This window comes from Dama dama, chromosome X, assembly GCF_033118175.1.
Source record: "Dama dama isolate Ldn47 chromosome X, ASM3311817v1, whole genome shotgun sequence".
NCBI classification, from domain to species: domain Eukaryota; kingdom Metazoa; phylum Chordata; class Mammalia; order Artiodactyla; family Cervidae; genus Dama; species Dama dama.
In genome coordinates, this window is record NC_083714.1 from 56,033,906 (window position 1) to 56,057,145 (window position 23,240).

General features: G+C 36.2%; 1 protein-coding gene and 1 pseudogene across 1 annotated transcript in view; both read right to left on the bottom strand.

Moving 5' to 3' along the window:
* The window catches only part of GABRA3 (gamma-aminobutyric acid type A receptor subunit alpha3), a 236,603-nt gene that overhangs the window by 205,251 nt on the left and 8,112 nt on the right, over positions 1 to 23,240 (bottom strand). The gene's annotated exons all lie outside the window — the stretch shown is intronic.
* Positions 586 to 2,440, bottom strand: LOC133052664 (THO complex subunit 4-like; annotated as a pseudogene).

The window sequence follows — 23,240 nt, forward strand, 5'->3', positions numbered from 1 at the left end:
GGCCACATAGCCCCAGTCTGTCACCCCCTCCCACCAGGGAGCACTACTGAGACATCTGGGTCCTGGACCACACCCAGATTTGCCGGTTTCATTAACTGGTGTCCATTCTTGAATTTTACGTGTCCAGCTGAGCATCCAACTCCTCTCTAGAAAATTGCTGCTTTGAATTCCCGACAATGCATCTGCCTCTACCCCAGGTCTGACTCTGTAGTGGATCCATTTCTTCTACTTTAACCTTTGTGTTTCACTGCTTTCACTACAAGTTAATCACTAAAAGGATATTGCCTGTAGCTTAAAGTATACATAATGGCTCATCTCCAACAACTCTGCCTCCCGTGCCTGAGTGTTAAGTTAAAATACCTTTGTTTAAGCTCACAGGAAATATCCTGACAAGGCACACTGGTGAATGACTACAAAAAAGGAGAAATGAACACATCCTCTCTGGAGTCTAGCTGGAACTAGGAAATATTTGCAACAACTCATCATCTTTCCTACTTTACCACTTCACCTCTTCCTCTTTGATTTATTAAAAAAAAAAAAAAAAAAGCACCCAAGCCCCCACAGGATGGTTCTTTGGGATACTAGTCAACCATCTTCCTGGTCTGCTGGCTTTTGAAATAAGGTAGCTCTTCCTTCCCCTAACAGCTCTTCTCTCAATTTATTGTCTTGTGTGATGGTGACCAGTAAGAGCTTGGATTCAGCAACACCGGTGCCACTACTGCCACTGAAATCTCTTAAAGCACAGTTTCTAGTTATCCATCTAATTTACACTCTGCACATATCTGTGCTTCATGCCAATCTGTGAGGCAACAAGCTGAATGTTCCTGGGGCAGCCATCCAATGGGACACCACTGTACAGTTTCATAGCTTTTAGTGGATCTGCATTCCACTCAGAGAGCACTTCAGCTATTCGGAAACTGTAACCGATGGGTGGTATGGCACAGCCGCCTTGTTTAGAATTCCAAATTCAGCAAAGGGTTTTTGAGTATTAGCAGTAGGACACTCCAAAATCTGGTGGTGTCAAATGTCCACATTTGCTGGTGTTAAATGTCCCGATTTGACACCAGCAATTCACCAGTATGCACACCAGCACCACCTTCAAATCTCTGTCCAAAAGGTCATGTTGCCATTTGTCAGGAAATTGTTTTGGCCTGCTATAGGGCACTGGCCGGTTCCTACTGCCACCACCTGCTGGGCACAGGTGATGCCCAGCTGGATTGTGGATGGATCCACCATCTAGGTTCACTTTTAGAGTAGCTTACACTCCACCACACCAGGGCTAATGCCCAGGAGATGCCAATGGACCCCTTCGGGTCACTCCAGATGCAACAGTGCACAGCCAGTGATGCCGGGCAGATTCTGCTGGGTCCGCCTTTGTTCACTCCAGACATGGATATGATGCTTGGTGGATCCCAATGGGTCCCCGTCTTGTTTCACTCTAGAGATGGCCACTCTAGCCCTACTGCCAAGGCTGCTCATTTGGCTGCTCTGGAAGCACCCAGGGTATGGCCCCCGCCACAGCAGCCTCACCAGGTCTGGTTCAGCTAAGTGATGTTACCTAGACATCTGTCAGGGTGGACATGGAATTGGCATCAGCTGGAACCTATGAGTCCGTGAGCACTGATGTGTCACTTTTGATGTTCTTTGGGTTTTTTACAGTGCAGTCTCCTCCCATGGCTGCTAGATATGCTCCTAGCCAGTTGTGAGTGTGGGGTGGGGCAGCAAGTCTGCCCTCAATGTGAAAGGTGCTCAGTTGTGTCCAACTCTTTGCAACCCCATGGACTATACAGTCCATGGAATTCTCCAGGCCAGAATACTAGAGTGGGTAGCCTTTCCCTTCTCCAGGGGATCTTCCCAACCCAGGTCTCCTGCATGGCAGGTGGATTCTTTGCCAGCTGAGCCACAAGGGAAGTTCAAGAATACTGGAGTGGGTAACCTATCCCTTCTCCAGGGGATCTTCCCAACCCAGGAATCAAACCGGGGTCTCCTGCATTTCAGGCAGATTTTTTACCAACTGCCCTCAATAGACACAGAGAAAGCTTTTGATAAAATTCAACATCCATTTATGATAAGAACTCTCCAGAAAGCCAGCAAAGAAGGAACATACCTCAACATAATAAAGTCCATATATGACCAACCAGCAAACATCATATACAATGGTGAAAAACTGAAGGCGTTTCCTCTAAGATCAAGAACAAGGAACAAGACAAGGATTGCCATTCTCCCAGCATGAACCTGGTGACTGACTTTTTTCACATTCCTAGTCTGTCTTCCACCTAGCTTCACAAAAATCTCTCCTGCTGAGGCAACCATTGCTGCCCACCTGTCCTACAGAAATTTCTTTACTATCAGTCTGGGGCCCCAGTTTTAGGCAAGTACAATGTTCCTGCCTTCACAGTCAAAAATGTCTGCTTGCCTCACCCAACCTGAGTGGATCCATGCCTCCATGCTTCACAACTGAAAGTGATACCCATATACTGATATATGAATGTTAGAATCTATGATTACAGATTAAGGATGGAAAACTAATCAGTGAGAACTCTCAAACAGTGAGTAGTTATTTTTTGAGGGGGGGAAATTAGTAGACATCTAAATGGAAATAAATTTGAGCAAACTCCAGGAGATAGTGAAGGGAAGATAGGGACACCTGGAATGCTGCAGTCCATGAGGTCACAAAAACTCAGCCATGATGTGGTGACTGAACAACAAGCCATCTAAAAATTCCAAGGGATCATCATATCAAGTTAGCAATGTAGGTTCACATGGGAAAAACATCCTGTCTAAGCTTTAAACATAAAATATAGCAATGACAGCTAAATCACAAAACATACTTTTAAAATAAAAACATAGCCATAATTGCTTAAAATAGTAAATAAAAGAAAAAGAGGAACATGATCATAGAGCTGAAACAAAAAAAAGAAACAGCAACAGAGGAGACTAAAGTCACTTACCTACTAGGAAACACACAGAGGCATCCAGGAGTTCAACTCCTATGGGGGTAACACAAACCAATAGTATTGAATGTATGGCAGTATAGTGAAGTTAGGTCATGACAGGAAATCATGAGGTGAGGAAGGCATTTCCTGTCTATGCATAGTGACTTTTAATCTGCTATGATGACTCTAGCAGCTCAGCTTGGCAACTAGGGTATTGCCAAAGTGGTAGGAAGTAGTAGAAATAGCAATCAAACCAAGACTTGCATCACACCACCCACTGGCTCGAAAATTAGACCTTTGATATCTTCATGGAACAATAGGTCAATCTGCCAACATAAGAACTGGTCCTGAACTGGGGACTGAGCAAATAAAACATAATCCAGCAAGAATTAAAAGGGATAAGAAAAGCAGACAGAATAACTATGATTTTCCCTATTTATGGTAAACTTGTAACAAGTTAAAATTCTAACACTACAAAAGCAATCTTGAAAAAACAGTGAAGAAATTCAACAAATATGAGGTTATAGTCTCAGAGAAATAATGTAATTTGAAAAAGGACTTGAAAATAAATGCCTAGCATCCACAAAGAACTGAAGGATTAAGGTATTGAAAAGCAAGAAAAATAGTTTATTAAAAAGTTGTGAATCAAAAATGGTAGACATTAAAAAAAAAATAGAAATCTTGTAAATCAAGACTGTAAACTCTGAAATAAAAGCTCAAAAGACAGCATAAGCTCTCGACTGGGTATGGCCAAAGAAAAAATTTGAGAAACAGACTCAGAATGAAACACCGAGAGACAAAAGAAATTGATACAATAAAAGGGAAGTCAAAAGACCTAGAGAACAGACTTAGAAACTCCAGCCAAGACTAATGGCATGATTTCGGAGGTAGAAAGTGTTGAGTATAGAATAATGATGATTGCAAATAAATAAGTAAATAAATAAAATCTTATACAAATTTAAACCATTGTATAATAGTGGTGGTACAAGAAAGCCACTTGCATGCATACTAAACTAAAAGAGTTTACCACCTACTGACTTTGAAAGGAAAAAAAAATAACCATTAAGAAATAACTATACAGAAATACACAAGAACTTATAAACTATAATATTTTTTTAAATACTAAGAGTTCTTCCAATTAAAATAGCCAAACATAAGCATTTGCTCTTGCTTTGTTCTGAGGCCTTAACAGTGGGAGTAAAAGGATTAATTTTAATTCACAAACCAACAAAGACAAAGATACAGGGAGATATGACAAAAAAAAAAAAACAACATTTCACAAGACACCTTCAACCTTATGTGCTATCCAGAATATAAGAAATTAGATTTGTATCTTCCAAGGAAGATGGTGACTGCAGTCATGAAATTAAAAGATGCTTGCTCCTTGGAAGAAAAGCTTTGATCAACCTAGACAGCATATTAAAAAGCAGAGACATTATTTTACCAACAAAGGTCCATCTAGTCAAAGCTATGGGTTTTCCAGTAGTCATCTGTGGATGTGAGAGTTGGACTATAAAGAAAGCTGAGCGCTGAAGAACTGATGCTTTTGAACTGTGGTGTTGGAGAATACTCTTGAAAATCCCTTGGACTGCAAGGAGATCCAACCAGTCAATCCTAAAGGAGATTAGTCCTGGGTGTTCATTGGAAGGACTGATGTTGAAACTGAAACTCCAATACTTTGGCCACCTGATGCAAAGAGCTGATTCATTGGAAAAGAGCCTGATGCTGGGAAAGATTGAAGGCAAGAGGAGAAGGGGATGACAAAGGATGAGATGGTTGGATAGCATCACTGACATGATGGACATGAGTTTGAGTAGGTTCTGGGAGTTGGTGATGGACAGGGAAGCCTGGCGTGCTGCAGTCCATGGGGTCACAAAGAGTCAGACACGACTGAGCAACTGAACTGAACTGAACTGAAGGAAGACATTTAGAATATCAATTTCTGTTGAATCTTCTCAGTAGAAGAGAAAAGACTGAAAAATTTGACATCATAATTCTCAACAAAACAACCTCAGCAGATACTAAACCTCCTCACTTAGCATTCCCCAGTCAGTTTTCAAATAGAAGGAAACAATCAAGGAACAGAAGACCCATGAAGAAAGCCTCTGACATAAAATATAAACAACAAAACAAATATTTTTAAACATTAATTTCAACCAAGAAGGGCCTATAGTATAGCACAGGAAACTCTGCTTTGTTATGTGGCAGGCTTGATGGGAGGGGAATTTGGGAGAGAATGAGTACATATTATGCATGGCTGAAACCCTTTGCTTCACACCTGAAACTGCCACAATACTGTTAATCAACTACATCTCAATACAAAATAAAAAGTTGTTTTAAAATGAAAATAAGTTTCAAGAGAAAAGACTCTAAAGATAAAAGGCACAAAAATTATGTCATTAATATCACTGGATAGAGCAGATAAGATTTTGCATTCAGGAAAAAGAAAGAACAAGTATCCGTAAGAAAAGAAAATTCAAAGAATAGATTTAAAAAACATTAGAAATTAAAATCATGATAGAGGAAATAAAACACTCAATAGAGGGACTGGTTGATAATGTTGAAGATATCTTCTGAAATACAGACATTAGACAAGAAGATAGAAGACAAAAAAATGTTAAGAAATTATAAAAACCAGCTTTGAAAAGCCAACATTTAAATTGTAGCAGGGGAGGAGAGACAGAGATAGAGATGGGGGGGGGGGTGGCAAGAAGTACTTCACCAATACAATAATTCAAAAAGAAAATCTCAGAATGGAAGAGCAAATGGAGTCCTCAGCACAGTCGATGAAAATAGATCCACAAGAAGACACAGCATCATCAGAACACTAGAGATGAAAGAATATGAGAAAGAGATACAAAGTATACATGTTCAGCAATCAGCATGGATTCATACTTCTTAACAGCGATTTTGGAAGCTACAAGAGAGTAGAACAACCTTCTGAGGGAAATAAATTATTCCAGGATGACAGTTGTGAACAAAGCCAAGTGAGAAACCAGTTAGACTGTAGTAGGACAGAAAAGTCAAGGAGCAATTTAAAGACGATAATAAAAATAAAGTAGTGGTGTTAGTGGTAAAGAACCCACCTGCCAATGCAGGAGACATAAGAGATGTGGGTTCGATCCCTGGGTGGGGAAGATCCCCTAAAGAAGGGCATGGCAACCCACTCCAGTATTCTTGCCTGGAGAATCCCATGGACAGAAGAGTCTGGCGGGCTACTATCCATAGGGTCACTAAGAGTTGGACACAACTGAAGTGACTTAGCATACCCACATCAAACATGTCTGAATTACTGAGAAGAAATGTAGACAACTGACAGCGTGAACTTGGATTGGTGGTGATAACACGGCAAATAAGCATATTTTTAAAATATAATAATTCCAAGGAAAACAAAACAAAAATGTGCATCCTGTGACTGTGTTAGGTTACATAGCAAAGTGGGATTAAGGTAGCAGATGGAATTAAGGTTGCTAATTAGCTGTCCTTAAAATAGGTAGATTATTCAGATTATCCGGGTGGGTCCAATATAATCACAAGGGTTCTTTTTTTTTTTTTTTATTTCAAAGAAAAAGATTTTATTTCTGATACATTTATTTTTTTTTCTTTTTTAATTTTTTTTTATTATTATTTTTTTTTCCAGTGGGTTTTGTCATACATTGATATGAATCAGCCATGGATTTACATGTATTCCCAATCCCGATCCCCCCTCCCACCTCCCTCTCTACCCGATTCCTCTGGGTCTTAAAAGTAGAAGCAGGAGGCAGAAGAGTCAGGGTCAGAGTAATACAATGTAAAAAAGACATTGCTGATTTTAAGAGGAAGGAAGGGGCCATGAACCAAGGAATGTAGTGGCCTCCAGAAGCTGGAAAATGCAAGGAAATTAATACTCTCCCAGACTCTCCAGAATGGAACACAGCCTTGCAAACACCTTGATTTTAGCCCAGGAAAATTTCCAGAATTGTAAAAAGATAAATTTGTGTTGTTTTGACCCATTAAGTATTTGGTAATTTATAATTCAGCAATAGAAAACTAACACTCGGGGCTTCCCTGGTGGCCTAGACAGTAAAGAATCTACTTGCTATGCAGGATACTTGGGTTCGATTCCTCGGTTGGGAATATCCCCTGGAGAAGGAAATGGTAGCACACTCTAGTATTCTTACCTGGGAAATCCCATGGACAGAGGAGCCTGGTGGGTTACAGTCCATGGGGTTGCAAAGAGTTGGATACAACTGAGTGACTACCAATTTCACTTTTGACCATATCAACAAACTTTAAATGATTACTTCAATCGATACAGAAAAGCCATTTGAAAAAATCCAGCATATATTCATCATAAAATCCATTAGCAAACTATTGATCTCAAATTTATAAATGGCATGTAAGAAAAATCTAAAACTGACTTCACAGACATGGTAAATGGCTGAATATTTCCCCCAATAAAATCAGGAGCAAGGCAAGGAGATCTGCTCTGACTGCTTCAATTCAACATTCTACTAGAGGTCCTATCCAGTTCAAATACAGCAAAAAACAAAACAAAATAAGAAAATGTATACAAATTAGAAAAAGAGGAAATAAAACTGTCATTATTCCTAGATAACATAATCGTCTACATAGAAAATCCCAAAACTCTTAAAAAAAAAAAGCTACTAGAATAATTGAGTCTTTTAAGGTCACATGGTACAAAGTCAATATATAAAAATGAACTATATTTATGTATACTAACAATAAATGTTGAAAAATTGTCAGGGAGGAGTTCAAGATGGCAGAGTAGAAGAACATAGAGTTCCCCTCCCCCTCAAGTACATCAAAAATACATCTAAATCTGGAACAGTTCTCACAGAATACCAACTGAAAGTGGGCAGAAGATCTCATGCAACTAAAGCTGCAAGAAAGAACCTCACATAACCAGGCAGGACTAAAGGAGGAAAAAAAAAAAGGAAATGAAGAAAATGAAGATGAGACCTGCACCCCTAAGAAAAAGCCAAGAATGAGGAAAGAGATTAGCTCACCTTGGGAACCTCCTTCACTGGCTGGTAGATTACCCAGGTATAGGGAGGTGCAGGGGCCTGGAATTTGCCTAAAGGAATGTGCATGGGCTGACTTGCTGCCAAGCAGGATGAGGGACTAGTACTGATACCAGGAGGTAAAGAAAGAGAAAAGGGAATGAAAAATGTATTTGAAGAAATTATGGCTGCAAAGTTCCCAAACCTAAAAAGGAAACAGATATCCAGGAATAGGAAGTACAAAGGCTCCCCAACAAGATGAACCCAAACAGACCCACCCTGAGATTTATCAAAATTAAAGTGGCAAGAATATACAATGGAGAAAAGACAATCTCTTTAACAAGTAGTGCTGGGAAAACTGGTCAACCACTTGTAAAAGAATGAAACTAGAACACTTTCTAACACCATACACAAAAATAAACTCAAAATGGATTAAAGATCTAAATGTAAGACCAGAAACTATAAAACTCCTAGAGGAAAACATAGGCAAATCACTCTCCAATATAAACCACAGCAGGATCCTCTATGAACCACCTCCCAGAATATTGGAAATAAAAGCAAAAATAAACAAATGGGACTAATTAAACTTAAAAGCTCCTGCACAACAAAGGAAACTATAAGCAGGGTGAAAAGACAGCCTTCAGAATGGGAGAAAATAATAGCAAATGAAGCAACAAAGAATTAATCTCAAAAATATACAAGCACCTCCTGCAGCTCAATTCCAGAAAAATAAAAGACCCAATCAAAAATGGGCCAAAGAACTAAACAGACATTTCTCCAAAGAAGACATACAGATGGCTAACACACACATGAAAAGATGCTCAACATCACTCATTATCAGAGAAATGCAATTCAAAACCACAACGAGGTACCGTCTCACTCCAGTCAGAATGGCTGCTATCCAAAAGTCTACAAGCAATAAACGCTGGAGAGGGTGTGGAGAAAAGGGAACCCTCTTACACTGTTGGTGGGAATGCAAACTAGTACAGCCACTATGGAGAGCAGTGTGGAGATTCCTTAAAAAACTGGAAATAGAACTGCCATATGACCCAGCAATCCCACTGCTGGGCATACACACTGAAGAACCCAGAAATGAAAGAGACGTGTACCCCAATGTTCATCAGAGCACTGTTTATAATAGCCAGGACATGGAAGTAACCTAGATGTCCACCAGCAGGCAAATGGATAAGAAAGCTGTGGTACATATACACCATGGAATATTACTCAGCCATTAAAAAGAATACATTTGAATCAGTTCTAATGAGGTGGATGAAACTGGAGCCTATTATACAGAGTGAAGTAAGCCAGAAAGAAAAACACCAATACAGTATACTAATGCATATATATGGAATTTAGAAAGATGGTAACGATAACCCTGTATGCGAGACAGCAAAAGAGACACAGATGTATTGAACAGTCTTTTGAACTCAGTGGGAGAGGGCGCAGTGGGATGATATGGGAGAATGGCTTTGAAACATGTAAATTATCATATGCAAAACGAATCGCCAGTCCAGGTTCGATTCATGATACAGGATGCTCGGGGCTGGTGCACTGGGATGACTCAGAGGGATGGGATGGGGAGAGAGGTGGAAGGGGGGTTCAGGATGGGGAACACATGTACACCCATGGAGGATTCAAGTCAATGTATGGCAAAACCAATACAATGTTGTGAAGTAAAATAAATAAATTAATTATTTAAAACAAAACAAAAAAAAAATGAAAGTGGCAAAGTTCAAGATAAAGAGAAGACTCTAAAGGCAGTGAAAGAAAAACAATCAATCAGTTAAAAGGGAATCCCCATAAAGTTGTTAGTACTTTCCTGGTGGCTCAGTGGTAAGAATTCACCTGCCAACACCAGAGACACAGGTTCAACCCCTGGGTCAGGAAGATCCCCTAGAGAAGGAAATGGCAACCCACATCAGTATTCTTGCCTGGAAAATCCCATGGACAGAGTAGCCGGGTGGGCCACAGTTCATGGGGTTGCAAGAGTTGGAGATGATTTAGTGACTAATCAATGACAACAACATAAGGTTACCAGCTGATTCCTCTGCAGAAACTTTGCAGGCCAGAAGGGAGTGGCAAGATATATTCAAAGTCCTGAAATGGAAAAACCTGCAACCTAGGATACACTGCCCAGCATGATTATCATTTAGAAAAGAAGGAGAAAGAATTTCTCAGGCAAGCAAAAATCTAAAACAATACAGCAACACTAAACTTATCCTAAAAGAAATATTGAAAGGTCTTTTCAAAATAGAAAAGAAGTATGACTCTATAGAAAGGGACTATCACACAACAAAAAAAGAAAAAAAAAAGGGGACTATCACAACAGTAAAGGCAAATATATAAAAGGATTGAAGATTACTTAAATAAGCCAGTACATAGGCTTAAAAAGTCAAAAAAATGTGAAAGCAATTATAATTACAATTATCAACAAAAGGATAAACATAAAGATTTAAAACAGGACATCAAAATCACAAAATGTGGGGGAGAAGAATAGGAAAATGTATATTTTTTAGAATATGTTTAAGCTTACATGACTACCAGTCTAAAGCAAATAGATATAGTTATAGGTTAACATACTTGATAACCAGGGTAACCACAAATCAGACACATATAATAGAAAAATCAGTAAGAAAATAACTCAAGTATAATACAAGAGAAAGTAATCAAACCATAAAAGGAAAAATAAAAAGAAGAAAGGAACAAAGAAGAAATACAAACTCAACTGGAAAACAAGGTTTAAAACAGTCATAAAATACATACATATCAGTAATTACTTTAAATGTCAATGGACTAAATGATCCAATCGAAAGACAAACAGTGGCAGACTGGATTAAAAACAACAACAACAACAAACAACCTACAGTATGTTGCCTAAAAGAGACACTTTAGGGCAAAATACAGGCATAGATTTAAAGTGAGGGAATGGAAAAAGATTATTTCAAGTAAATGGAAATCACATGAAAGTGGAGGTAGCAATACTCATATCAGACAAAACAGACTTTAAAACAAAGCCCACAAAGACAAAGAAATGCACTACATGATGATAAAAGGATCAATACAAGAAGAGGATATTATAATCATTAACATATATTCTCCCAGTATAGGAGCACCCAAATACATGAAACAAATACTAACAGACATAAAAGGAGAAATTTATGGGAACACAATAATAGTAGATTTTAACACTCTACTGACATATACTAGGGAGCAAAACAAGCCTTAACAAATTTAAGATAATGGAAATTATTTCAAACATCTTCTCTGACTATAGTGGCCTGAAACTAGAAATCAATCACAGAAAGAAAAATGAGAAAATATACAATTACATGGAGACTAAACAACATGCTACTAAAAACCCAATAGGTTAATGATGAAATCAAGGGGGAAATTTTTAAAAAATACCTTGAGACAAACAACATTAAAAACATAAGTATATAAAATTTATGGGATGCAGCAAAAGAGGTCCTTAGAGGGAAGTTCATAGTGATACAGGCCTTCCTCAAAAAATGAGAAAAACTTCAAATAACAACCTAATCTACCACTTAAAAGAATTAGAAAAAGAACAAACAAAACCTCAGGTCAGCAGAAGGAAGGAAATAATAAAGATCAGAGAATAAATAAATAAAACAGAAACAAAAAATAACAATATTAATATCCAAAATATACAAACAGCTCATGAAACTCAATATTAAAAAAAACAAAACAATGAAAAAATGAGTGGAAGACCTAAATAGACATTTCTCCAAAGAAGAAACACATGAAAAGATGCTGAGCATCACAAATTATTAGAGAAATCAAAACTGCAATGATGTATCATCTCACACCAATCAGAATGGCCATCATCAAAAACAAAAAAATCTATAAAACAATAAATGTTCGAGAGGATGTGGAGAAAAGGGAACCCTCCTACAATGTTGGTGGGAATATAAATTGGTAGAGCCACTATGAAGAACAGTATGGAGGTTCCTCATAAAACTAAAAATAGGACTACTATATGACTCAGCAATCCCCCTCTTGGGCATATACCCAGAGAAAACCATAATTCAAAAAGATTCAAACACCCCAATATTCATTGCAACATATTTACAATATCTAGGACATAGAAGCAACCTAAATGCCCATCAAAAGAGGAATGGATAAAGAAGATGTGGTACATACATACAATGGAATATTACTCAGCCATTAAGAAGAAACAAAATAGTGCCATTTGCTGAGGCATAGATAGACCTGGAGAGTGTCATATAGAGTAAAGTAAGTCAGAAAGAGAAAAACTAATATAATATCGCTTGTATATGGAATCTAGATGAACTTACTTTAAAAGCAGAAATAGAGATAGAGATGTAGAGAACAAATGGATGGATACCAAGGAGGGGGGATGAATTAGTAGACTGGGATTGACATGTATACATTACTATGTATAAACCAGTCAATCCTAAGGTAAATCAACCTTGATCATTCATTGGAAGGACTGATGCTGAAGCTAAAGCTCCAATACTTTGGCCACCTGATGAGAAGAGCTGACTCACTGGAAAAGACTCTGATGATGGGGAAAATTGAGGGCAAAAGGAGAAGGGGATGACAGAGGATGTGATGGTTGGATGGTATCACTGTCTCAATGGACATGAGTTTGAACAAACTCGTGAGACAGTAAAGAACATAGAAGCCTGGTATGCTGCAGTTCATGGGGTCAGACATGACTTAGTGACTGAATAACAGTGTATAAAATAGATAACTAATGAGAACCTACTGTATAGCACAGGGAACTGTATTCAGTGCTCTGTGTTGACCTAAATAGGAAGGAAATCTACAAAAGAGGGGATATATGTATACTTATAAATGATTCATTTTTCTGTACAGCAGAAACTAACACAATATTTTAAAGCAAGTATGCTCCAATAAAAATTTTTAAAAATAAAATATTAAAAAAAATCAATCGAGTCAAGAGCTGGTTCCTTGCAAGGTTAAATAAGATCAACAAACCTCTGGCCAAGCTCACCAAGAAGAAAAGAGAGGACACAAATAAACAAATTGAGAAATTCAAGTGGAGAAAATAAAACCAATATCACAAAAATTCAAAAAAAAAAATCTTGAGAAAAAAACAGTTACATGACAACAAATTAGGCAGCCTAGAGTAAGTGGACAGGTTTCTACAAACAGACAGCCTGCCAAAACTGAGTCAAGAAGAAACAGATCGTTTAAACAGATCTATCACTGGAGGTGAAATAGAATTTGTTAAAACAAAAATAATAAATAAATAATTCCCTGCAAACAAAAGGATCAGATGGCCTCATGGGGAATTCTACCAAACATACAAAGAATAACTCATTCCAAACCTTCTCAAACTCTTCCAAAAGATCGAAGAGGAAGGGACACTCCCAAAGACATTCTATGAAGCCACCATCACCCTGACACCAAAACCAGACACTACCAAAAAACAATTTTACAGGCCAATGTCTTTGATGAACATAAATACAAAAATTGTCAGCAAAATACTAGCAAATTGAATCAAACAATATATAAAAAGTATCACATATCATGATCAAGTTGGATTTATTTCAGGGTCATAAGAATGGTTCAACATAGTCAAATCAATCTATGTGATATACCACATTAACAAAAGAAAAGACAAAAACCACATGATTATCTCAATAGATGCAGAAAAAGCATTTGACAAAACTCAACATTCATTCATGATTAAAATTCTCACCAAAATGAGTATAGAGTAAACATATCTCAACATAATAAAAGTCATTTATGACAAACCCACAGTCAGTATAATAGTGAAAAGCTGAAAGCCTACTTGCTAAATGCCAGAATAAGATAAGGATGCCCACTCTTACCACTTCTTTTCAACATAGTATTGGAAGTCAGTCACAGCAATCAAATAAGAAAAAGAAATAAATAGTATCCAAATTGAAAGAGAAGAGGTAAAATTGTCTTTGTATGCAGATGACATGATATCCTATACACTGACTCTTTGTGACCCCATGGATTGTAGCCTGCGAGGCTCCTCTGTCCATGGAATTCTCCGGGCAAGTATACTGGAGTGGTTAACCATTTCTTTCTCCAGGGGATCTTCCCGACCCAGGGATTGAACCTGGGTCTCCTGCATTGCAGGCAGATTCTTTACTGTCTGAGCTACCAGGGAAGTCCATAAAACCCTAAAGACTCCACACAAAAGCTATTAGAACTAATAAATTAATTCAGTAAGTTAGCAGGATACAAGATTAATATACATAAATCTGTTGCATTTATTTACACTAACAATGAAATCAGAAAGAGAAAGTTAAAACTAATAATCCTATTTAAAATCATGTCAAAAAAATACCTAGGGAGGAATCTAACCAGGAATGTGAAAGACCTATATGCTGAGAACTACAAAACACAGGAGGGAAATTGAAGATGATACAAAAAAAGAAAAGATATCTGATGATCTTGGTTTGGGAGAATTAATGTTGTTAAAATGGCCATACTACCCAAAGCAATCTATAGATTTAATATTATCCTTATCAAATTACCCATGACATTTTTCACAGAGTTAGAACAAATAATTATAAAATCTATATGGAAGCACAAAAGACCGAGAATTGTCAAAATAATTCTGAGGAGAAAGAACAAAATGGGAGGCATAAACCTCCCAGACTTTAGACAATACTATAGCATGGTACTGGTGCAAAAATAGACATACAGATTAATGGAGCAGAATAGAAAATCCAGAAATAAACCCAAATACCTATGGTCAATCTTCAACAAAGGAGGCAAGAACATAAAATGGAGAAAAGACAGTTTCTTCAGCAAGTGATATTGGGAAAGCTGGACAGCCACATGTAAATCAATGAAGTTAGAACACTCTGTCAGAATATACACAGAAATAAACTCAAAATGGCTTAAAAATTTAAATATAAGACATAACACCATAAAACTTCTTGAAGAAGACATAGGCAAAACATTCTTGGACATAAATCATAGCAATATTTTCTTAGGTCAGTTTCCCAAGGCAAAAGAAATAAAACAAAAAATAAACAAATGGGAGCTAACCAAATTTATAAGCTTTTGCAGAGCAAAATAAACCATAGAGAAAACAAAAAGACAATCTATGGACTGGGAGAAACTATTTGCAAATGATGAGACCAACAAGGGCTTAATTTCCAAAATATACAACAGCACATACAACTCAATATCAAACAAACAAAACAAACAATCCAATCAAAAACTGGACAGGAAACCTAAATAGACCTTTCTCCAAAGAAGATATACAGATGGCTAACAGTCATATGAAAAGATGTTCCACATTGCTTCTTTTTAGAGAAATGCAAATCAAAACTACAATGAGGTATCACCTGACATGGGTGAGAATGTGGGGCCATCATCAGAAGTCTGCAAAGAATAAATGCTGCAGCGGGTGTAGAGAAAACGGATCTTCCTACACTGTTGGTGGGAATGTAAATTGGTGCAGCCACTATGGAAAGCAGTATGGAGGGTCCCTAAAAACTAAAAACAGAGCTACCATTAGATTCCACAATCCCACTCCTTGGCATATATCTAGAGAAAACTCTAATTCAAAATGATGCATTCACCCCAGTGTTCACAGCAGCAATGTTTGCAACAGCCAAGACATGGAAGCAACCTAAATTTCCATCAATAAATGAATGGATAAATAATATGTAGTATATATACACATTGGAATGCTACTCAGCCATAAAAAAGAATGAAACAATGCCACTTGCAGCAACATAGATGAATCTAGAGATTATCATGCTAAGTGAAATAAGTCAGATAGAGAAAGACAAATATCATATTATATCACTTACATGTAGAATCTAAACTATGATACTAAAGAAGTTATTTACAAAACAGAAACAGATTCACAGGCATAGAAAACAAACTTATGGCTACCAAATGGGAAAGGGGAGAGGGGGATAAGTTAGGCATATGGGATTAACAGATACACACCACAATGTATAAAATGGATAAACACCAAAGATTTACTATATAGCACATGGAACTATATTCAGTATCTTGTAATAAAGCCTATAATAGAAAAGAATTTGAAACTGTGTATCTGAAACCAACACAATATTATAAATCAACTACAGTTAAATAAATACTAAAAATGTTTAAAATTCTATATCATTTATATATGATAAAATATAATACTTAGAACAAAGTTAATAAAATATATTCAAACCTATATACTGAAAACTAAAAAAACAAACTTTACCCTTGCTCCAAAGACAAAAGTCATCTAAACATGTATCAAAGACATAAATCAAAGAACTGAAACTATAAAATTCTGGAAGAAAACAAATGAAAGGATCATTATGAATCTAGTTAAGGCAAAGACTTCTCAGAATACAAAAAGCCAAAGTCATATAGAGAGCCTACATAGAAAAATTTAAAAGGTCACATAACGGGAGAAAATATTTTCAAAACATATATATATATATACAACTCAATAATAGGAGTACAAACATCCCAATTTTCATGGACATTTCTCCAAATAACATACAGAGATGGCCAATAAGCATATGAACATGTTCAGTATTAAGGTCATGCACTGTGCTGTCACTCAGTCGTGTCCAACTCTTTGCAACCCTAAGGACCATAGCCCTCCAGGCTCCTCTGTCCATGGGATTCTCCAGGCAACAATACTAGAGTGGATTGCCATGCTCTCTTCTAGGGCATCTTCCCAACGTAGGAACTGAACCCACGTCTCTTACATCTCCTGCATTGGTAGGCAGGTTCTTTACCACTAGCACCACCTGGAAAGCCCATCATGAGTCACAGAGTTCTGCAAATTAAACCACAGTGAGCTACCACTATTCATTCACTCGGCTAAAATAAAATGAGCCAAAATAAAAGGTTAATATACAGAAGTCAATTACTTTCTTATATACCAGCAATGAACAACTGAAATTTCAAATTAAAAACAGCACTATTGAAATTAGTACCAAAAGATGAAATACATATAACTTTTTTAAAAAATATATGTAAGATCTATATGAGGAAATTACAAAACTTTGATGAAAGAAATCAAGAAGATCTAAATAAATGGAGAGATATTTCATATTCATGGATATGAAGATATAATACTATTAGATTCTGTTCTTGCCAACTTGATCTACAGATTTGGCACAATTCCAATTAAAACTACTGGATTTCCCTTCAGACGGTAAAGAACCCACCTGCAGTGTGGGAGACCTGGGTTCGATCCCTCGGTTAAGATTTTATGGAGTAGGGCATGGCAACCCATTCCAGTATTCTTGCCCGGAGAATTCCCATGGATGGAGGAGCCTGGCAAGCTACAGTCCATGGGTTGCAAAGAGTCGGACACACTGAGAGACTAAGCACAAACACCACAATCAAAATCCCACCAAGATTTTTGTGGATCTCAACAAACTAATTCTAAAGTTTTTATGGAAAGGGAAAAGACCCAGAATAATCAAGCAAAACTGAAGAAGAGGAATACAACTAAAGGACTAACACTACACAATGGCAAGAATTACTATAAAGTTATTGTAATCAAGAGAGTTTGGTATTGGTGAAAGAACACAGAAATAGATCAATGGAAAAGAATAGAAAGCCCAGAAATAGATCTACAAATATAGTCAAATGATCTTCAACAAAGGAGCAAAGGCAATTCATTGGAAAAAGAAAATTCTTTTTAATAAATGGTGCTGGGCAACTGGATATCCACAAATACAAAAATGAATCCAGACCCAGACTTTATACCAATATGGATCACACACATAAATGCAAAATGCAAAACTATAAACCTTCTAGAAGATAACATAGGAGAAAATCTAGGTGACCTTGTTCTTGGTGATGAGTTTTTAGATTTCATACCAAAAGCACAATCCATGAAAGAAAAAAATGATAAATTGGATTTCATTAAAATAAAAAAATGCTTGCTCTGAGAAAGGCATTGTTAAGAGAATGGAAACACAAGATAGACTGGGAGAAAATGTTTGCAAAAACATATATATGCAAAGAATTTGTGCCCAAAATATTCTAAGAACTCTTAAAATTCTAAAATAAGAAAATAAGTAACTCAGTTAAAAATAGGCAAAAGATCTGAAGAGACACCTGGGCAAAGACTATATAATATATGAATAGCAAATATGCATATGAAAAGATATTCAACTCATATGTCATTAGGGGATTGCAAAGTAAAACAACAATGAGATGCCACTACAAATCTATTAGAGCAACTAAATTCCAAAACACTGACAACAATTGCTGATGAAAATATGGAGCGACAAGAACACTCACTCATTGCTGGTGGGAATGCAAAATGGTGCAGCCACGTTGGAAGACAGTTTGGCAGTTTCCTACAAAGCTAAACATAGTCTAACCATGTGATCCAGCAATTGTGTGCCTTAGTATTTACCCAAATGAGTTGAAAACATTATCTGCACAAAAACCTACACATGAATGTTTATAGCAGCTTCATTCATAATTGTCAAAACTTGGAAGCAACCACAATGTCCTTCTATAGTAAATGGGAATAAAAGACTGTGCTACATCTGGCCAATGGACTATTATTTGTCAATAAAAAGAAATGAGCTATAAAACCTTGAAAATACATGGAAGATCCTTAAATACACGTTACTAAGTGAAAGAAGCCAGTCTGAAAAGGCTACATACTGTAAGATTCCAACTGTATGACATTCTGGAAAAAGCAACAGTAAAGAGACAGTAAAAATATCAGTGGTTGCTAGGGGTTCAGGAGAGAGGGAGGGATAGATAGAACACAGAGTATACGCAGGGTGGTAAAATATTCTGTATACTATAATGATGAACACATGGCATACACTTGATAAAACTCATATAACTGTAGGACACAAAGAATGAACCCAAATTCAGCACTATGGACTTTAGTTCATGATTATATCAATATTAGTTCATCAGTTTTAACAAATGTGCCATAGTAATGCAAAATATCAGTAGTAGAGGAAACTGAAGGGTAACAGATAAAGTAACTCTCCATACTTTCTCTTCAGTTTTTTTGTATATCTAAAACTTCTCTAACACTTAAGTTTAATAATTAAAAAAACACTGAAAATGCCAAGTGTAGGTGGAGATGTTGAGCAACCAGGACTCTCATATGCTGCTAGTAGGAATACAAAATGGAATAGCTACTTTGGAGAACAGTTTGACAGCATCTTATAACAGTAGACATTCAATTGCTATATAACCCAGAAATTCTCCTCACAGAGAATTTCAATGCAAATATATGTGCAAACAAAAACTTGAATAAGAACATTTATAACAGAATTACTTATAATAGCAAAAAAGTGGAAAACACCCAAACGTCCATCAACTAATGAATAAATATACTACTCAACAATAATAAATATGGGCTTCCCTGGTAGTCCAGTGTCTAAGACTCTGTGCTCCCAATGCAGGGGACCCAGGTTTGATCTTTGATCAGGGAACTAGATCCCACATCCCACAACTAAGACCTGGCACAGACAAATAAATAAACATTTTAATGAAACAATAGGAAAGAACAAACTGTTGATACATACAATTACATAGATGAATCATAAAAACATGTGCTAAGTGAAACAAGCCAGATACAAAAGGCTACATACTATATGACTCCATTTATATATTACAGAAGAAGCAAAATTATAAAGACAGATAAATTCTTTCCCAGATAACTGACTGCAAACAAGCACAAGTAACCTTTTTGAGGGGAGGGAAATTTTCTGTATCTTTATTGCAGTGGTGGTCATGGTTATATGATTATATACATCTGCCGAAATTTTGAAATGTGTACTCTCAAGGGTACATTTTATTTCATGAGATGTATGTCTTAATAAATTTGAGTAAAAAATTGAAGATGCCTAGGAATATATCTTATACATAAGAGTATTATTCAGTTCAGTTCAGTTCAACTCAGTCACTCAGTCATATCCGACTCTTTGCAACCCCATGAACCACAGCATGCCAGGCCTCCCTGTCCATCACCAACTCCTGGAGCTTGCTCAAACTCATGTCCATCGAGTTGGTGATGCCATGCAACCATCTCATCCTCTGTCATCCTCTTCTCCTCCTGCCTTCAGTCTTTCCCAGCATCAGGGACTTTTCCAATGAGTCAGTTCTTTGCATGAGGTGGCCCAAGTATTGGAGTTTCAGCTTCAGCATCAGTCCTTCCAGTGAATATTCAGGACTGATTTCCTTTAGAATGAACTGGTTGGATCTCCTTGCAGTCCAAGGGACTCTCAAGAGTCTTCTCCAGAACCACAGTTCAAAAGCATCAATTCTTCGGTGCTCAGCTTTCTTCATAGTCCAACTCTGACATCCATACATTATCACTGGAAAAACCATAGTCTTGACTAGACGGACCTTTGTTGGCAAAGTAATGTCTCTGCTTTTCAATATGCTGTCTAGGTTGGTCAGAGTATTATTATACTCTGATTATATATACTCTAATTATTTTTCATTCTCTGCAGTTACCCACACCCACACCATTTTTCTTGTTCTTTCTGAATTGTCTTGATTATTTTTGGCCCTTTATTCCCTTTAACTTAATTTTTAAAATGATTGTCAAATTCCAATAAAATCATGCTGATTTTTCTTGCAATTTTATTGAATATGTAAAATGAATTGGAGCAGAATTGGCATATTTTTGATAAAGAGATTTTCTTTATCAAAGAAAATTGGAATTTGACAATCTTATTTTAAAAATTAAGTTAAAGGGAATAAAAGGCCAAAAATAATCAAGACAATTCAGAAAGAACAAGAAAAATGGTGTGGGTGTGGGTAACTTCAGAGAATGAAAAATAACTTGATCTTACAAAATAATCAAGAGTGATATAAAGCGTTCATAATTAAAACAGCACAAGTGTACACAAATGGATTAATAGAGCATATAGACAGCCCAGAAATAAATGCAAGCATCTATGGAAATTAGGTTATATGATGGACTTTGCATTGTAAATCAGTTGTGTATAAATTAATAAATGATATTTGACATAGAAAAGAATTGACATATTTCACATCACATGTAAAAAAATCCAGATGTTCTTAAAAAGTAAAGCAAAATGTTTTAAATTTTAAGGAAAATTTGGAGAAAGTCTTATGTTGATGGAATAAGAAAATACTTCTTAAATATGACACAAAAATAACAATTAATGAAGGAAAAAATTCATAAATTTATACTGAAAATCTAAAATTTCTATACTAAATAGGACCCCATAAACAAAACAGAAAGCCAAGGTGACATATTAGAAGCAGATATATGCAACATAAATAACTGACAAATAATTAGTATCCAGAATATAAAAAGAACTCTTTTACAAATCAGTTAGTAGAAAGTGACCAAACAAAAAATAAGCAAATGTGGGTGGCTCTGCATATTATATTTTGAAAGAATATGGGAAAAAATGAATCTGGGCCTAGACTCAAAGGGAAGATAAAGTTTATCTGTAATGTTTTATTTCATTAAGACATATCTGAACAAGAAATAACAAAATGCTAATAACACTTGTTCATTCTGAGCAAGCATATATGTGGTTATTTGCTCATTGTTTTACATACTTCTGAGTCTCCTTGTCAATATTTTAAATTCTTCAAAGTTAAAAAATAGAAGAAAATAAACATGTAAACAAAATTTATAATAATAAATTTGAGTTAAGTGGAAGGAATGAAAGTTAAAATTATTAATAACATTTTATTTGTATGCCAGTCATAATCAATTATTAGAAATAATGATAGATCCAGTTAATAAAATCAAAAACATAAAATAGATATTACTGCTATTATATACTCTCTATGCATGCCTGCTAAGCTGCTTCAGTCATGTCTGACTCTATATAACCCTATAAGCTATAGCTCACCAGGTTCCTCTGTCCATGGGATTCTTCAGGCAAGAATACTGGAGTGGGTTGCTGTGCCCTCCTCCAGAGAATCTTGCCAATCCAGGGATCAAACTTGCATCTCCTGCATTGCAAGTGGATTCTTTACCCACTGAGCCACTTGGGAAGCCCCTATATACTCTATATAGTTATACAAATTAAGGTTTAAAGACCACACAGTAAGTAGGAGAGCTGAGGTAATAAAAACTGCAACTGCAAGAAGATTTAAACTTTGCAACTAGATCAAGAAGAGACAAACTGGAAGAAATGGAAAACAGAAAAAACCCAAAGAGAACCTACTAAATATAATAATTTGTATTATATACATATATATAATATGGCATCACAGAATGGTGGGAAAGAATGATTTATTCAATATTTGGTACTGTGAAACCACTGAAGAGAAAAACAATTTTGAAAACTACCTCACACCACAATAAATTCCAGGAGGATTAAACAATTAAACATAAGCAATAAAAATTAAAACATAATCCATTCAAACACTTATCCCACTTTTGATAAGGAAAAACTTCTTAAATATTACCTTATCAGAAAAAATTACAAATGAAAAGAGACAGGGGCATGAATAATTACATAAAAGTTAATTTGTACATTAAAGTTAAATTAAAACACAATCTGGAAAATATATTCCACATATACCACAGAAGAAAGATCTAATGTCTACTAAATGCACACATTGTCCCCACAAGTGAATAAAAAACACTTAAGTTCTCAAAAGAAAAATGCATATAGGTCATTAATACACATTTATAGGAAGGAAACAAAAGTGACCAGGAAACACAAGAAAGTATCCATGCTAACTATAATAAAAGAAACATTAAAATTGTAGGATACTGTTTTGCCTCTATCAGATTGGCAAAGAATTTAAACATGTGAGTGTATGGCAAAAACCACCACAATATTGTAAAGTAATTAGCCTCCAATTAAAAAAAAAAAGAATAACAATACCCAGTACTGGCATAGGATTACTAGGAGAAATTGGCCATCTTATACAGTAGGACAACTTCACACTTATGCCAAGAACCTTTGAAAATGTAATATCCTTAGGCACAAAGACTCAGACACAACTGAGCAACTGAACTGAACTTAGGCACAGTAATGCCTTCATAAAAACCCATCTTCAGAAAAATCATCCAATCAACAAATATTTAATAAGAATCTATAATGTGTCAGCCATTGATCAAGGTACTGGGAGATACAACAATAAGCAAAATAGAAAAAAATAATCCCTGTTCTTGACAGGCTTACCTTTTAATACAAGGATTCAGGTAGCAAATAAATAAAATATCTAGTCTGTTAGCTGATGATACAGACCAGAGAGAAAATATAAGGCAAGAAAGGAAAATAGTAAGTGTTAAGGGAGAAGAGTTTTCATTTTTATGTTACAGTTGTTACAGAAGACCTCATCGAGG